Raw genomic sequence first — 3,539 nt, forward strand, 5'->3', positions numbered from 1 at the left:
TTTAATTGTACCATCCTGAATCAATCACTGCCACCAGAGGATTACCATATACTGGTTAATGTGTTAGAGTTACATAGGGCAATGTCACACATTTCGAATGTCAAACAATTTAATTGTATATGCATAATTGCTGTGCTTATATTGAAAGGCATGGATATTTGAGTGGTATTCCTGTGAATATATGGGCTTCCCTGGTGGCTTACATGGTAGAGAGTCTGTCTGCAGTGAAGAAGATCTGGGTTTAATCCCTGGGTCAGGAAGATGCCCTGGAGAAGGAAATGGCAATCCACTCCAGTATTCTTGCCTGGAGAATTCCATGGACAGAGGACCCTGATGGGTTACAGTCTAGTCCGTGGGGTCAAAAAAAGTTGGACACGACTGAGCACCTAACACTATCATCCTGTGAGTGTGACAGGTGTGGCTCCTTGGCTTCATTAATCTTCCTCAAATTGTATATTACTGAGCTTGTATTTGTTGTATATGATACTTGTGAGAATAACTTGTGAGCATCAGTTGTGATCTTTTGGAAACGGCATTTTAGCACAGACGCCCTTGTGGGATCCCTTTGAAGACTGCAATCTCTACTGTTTGAGGGAAATCAAAATTGACACAATGGAATTAAAACGCCAAAGCAGTGCTCTTAACTTTTTAAATTGTGATTTAATAAAAGTCACTGTTTACATTTTTTCATGTTTTCACAAATTAAGACACTGCATTTATCAGAAGTATTCTTTCTTACCTACCAACACTTTCAAACTTAGCTGGTGGACCAAACCTGAACAAAATTTTTGGCCAACCCAATGCTTCCTAAGATTTTTGTGAGAAAGAACCTGATTCAGAAACTGACACTAACCCAGGATACAAAAAAATGAACTAACCTTATTTTGTTGCTATTCTTATTATCTTCCAATTTTATGCTTAATGGCATAATCTATTTTTTTCCAGTTTCATTGAGATGCACTGGACGTAGAGCACTGTATAAGTTTAAAAGATGTATAGCATAATGATTTGACTTACATATATCATGACAGGATTCTTACAAATTTAACATCATCTTATATAGATCCATAATCTCATCATTACAAAAAAAGAAAAAAAATATTGTGATGAGAAAGATCAATTCTCTTAACAACCTACAAATATACCAAAAATATGGAATCCTTCACAAATGCACATGTCATCCTGTACAGGGCCATGTTAATATTCTCTGCATCGTTCCAATTTTAGTATATGTGCTGCCAAAGCTAGCACAATCTATTTTTTAATGTCTATTTCAGTAACCTTCCATCTTTACCAGACAAGCAATTCTTTTCAAAAAGTTCCATATTTCTTTACATCGAACTAAATAGTGAGGAAATGATAATCTGTGGTGCATTTTACCAATCAACAAAGCAGAGAGTCTTTCTGAAATATTTATCTTAAGCCTCAGAATTCAAACCCTGTACATGCTTTTCTGGATTATCCACAAGGTCAAATAATAAACCGTTTGATTTTACATACTTCCTCTTTGCTGTTTGCTACATCTGCTCTAACATAACAAACGAAGTACTTGATGAGAACTTGGTGGAGGATGTATATAAATAAACTGAATTTCAACTTGAAAGTTATTAATTGTGCCTAGCATTAGAAGTCCAATGCTGTAAAGAACAAGATTGCATAGGAACCTGGAATTTTAGGTCCATGAACAGAGGCAAATTGGAAGTGGTCAAACAGGAGATAGCAAGAGTGAACACTGACGTTTTAAGAATCAGTGAACTAAAAGGGTCTGGAAAGGGCAAATTTAGATCAGATGACCATTATATCTACTACTGTGGGCAAGAATTTGGGGTATTACTTTGCTAGCATGTGTTCAGTTCAGTTCAGTCACTCAGCCGTGTCAACTTTTTGCGACGCCATGGACTGCAGCACTTCAGGACTTTCTGTCCGTCACTAACTCCCAGAGCCTTCTCCAACTCAAGTCCATTGAATCAGTTATGCCATCCAGCCATCTCATCCTCTGTCATCCCCTTCTCCTCTTGCCCTCAATCATTCCCAGCATCAGGATCTTTTCCAGTGAGTCAGCTCTTCCCATCAGGTGGCCAAAGTATTGGAGCTTCAGCTTCAACATCAGTTCTTCTAATGATTATTCAGATGTGATTTCCTTTAGGATTGAATGGTGTGTTAGAGAGATGTAACATATTTATTGCAGTATCTATCTGCCAAATACTGTATTTCAAATAATGGTTTTCTCATCACAGTAATATCTTAAATAGGGTAGGTACAAAATGAATGTGGTCTCAGTGCTACAGTTTTGCTAAAAACTCATCTACTAATTTAAATGTCTTACCTCTCTAAATTTTTGAAGACTAAATTTAATTACCACTTAGAGGCAAAATTTCACTCCAATAATATTAGTTTTGAAGTATTAAATACTTAACCTTCTACATAGGGTCAGCTGCCTGTTAACTGAAAGGCTTTATCATATTTTTCAGTATATATTATATCCACCTATTTTCCATTCAAATAAGTGCACTCAGGCAGATATATTAGTTTCCCAGCCTATAACAGAGATAGTTATCATCCATTCCTCTTAATTTGCTGCCTGAAAAAAAAATTCTTGGAAGTATATTTGACTGATTTTAATGCACAAAGGGCTCATATTGACCCCTAAATAGCAGATGGACACAGAGTGATATAATAATATAGCCACCTTAGTTACAAATTGTACTTACATTGCTTCTTAAGAATTATTAATTCCAATTTTAAATGTGATTGCTGGTCAGAGTTGGTAATAAGCTTTTTTTTCTGATTATTCCCTAAGTTAGTCAAGGTTTAGAATCCAAACACTTCTACTTATAAAGAAAATATAAAGTCTAATGAAGACAAAGCAGACCCCCCCAAAAAAATCATTATGAATGGTATATTGCTATAGAAGTCCTGATTTCCACTCTTAGAAAGTTTTTATAAAGCAGTAAGCAGCTTTTGTCATCATTTCTTAAATCAGTCATCTAGTCAATAAGTGTTTTCCTGGTGACTCCGTCAATAAGTTTCCCTCTTGGCTCAGATGGTAAAGAGTTTTCCTGCAATGCGGGAGATTTGGGTTCGGTCCCTGGGTCAGGAAGATCCTCTGGAGAAGGAAGTAGAAACCCACTCCAGTATTCTTGCCTGGAAAATCCCATGGACGGAGAAGCCTGATGGGCTACCCACTATGGGGTTGCCAAGAGTCAGAGACAGCTGAGCAACTAACCCACAGTCAATAAGTATTCGTTGAAGAATGACTTTGTGTCAGACACTTTTCTGAGGCAAACAGTGAACAAAAGAGGCAAAGACTTTCCTTTGTGGAGTTTACATTGTGGAAAGATGGATGGGTGGGTTTTACATTGAGTTTTAGTTAGGAAACTAGTTTTTATTAGATTGGGTTTTAGGTAGGAAAATGAGGAAGAAAACAAATAATTTTTATTATACAAGATAATTCAGGGTAATGATAAGTGTTATAAAAGGAAGAAAAAATGTAGCATATTTATGGAATACATTTTAAATTTGGTTGGTTCAGGAAACCC

General features: G+C 36.4%; 1 non-coding gene across 1 annotated transcript; it reads right to left on the reverse strand.

Annotated features, from left to right (window-relative positions):
* Positions 1-1,146: 1,146 nt before the first annotated feature.
* LOC138446360 (U6 spliceosomal RNA) lies at positions 1,147-1,251 on the reverse strand. Its single transcript, XR_011259297.1, has one exon. It is a non-coding gene; the product is annotated as a U6 spliceosomal RNA (small nuclear RNA).
* Between the last annotated feature and the right edge of the window lie 2,288 nt (positions 1,252-3,539).

Source organism: Ovis canadensis, chromosome 9, assembly GCF_042477335.2.
Source record: "Ovis canadensis isolate MfBH-ARS-UI-01 breed Bighorn chromosome 9, ARS-UI_OviCan_v2, whole genome shotgun sequence".
Classification (NCBI taxonomy): domain Eukaryota; kingdom Metazoa; phylum Chordata; class Mammalia; order Artiodactyla; family Bovidae; genus Ovis; species Ovis canadensis.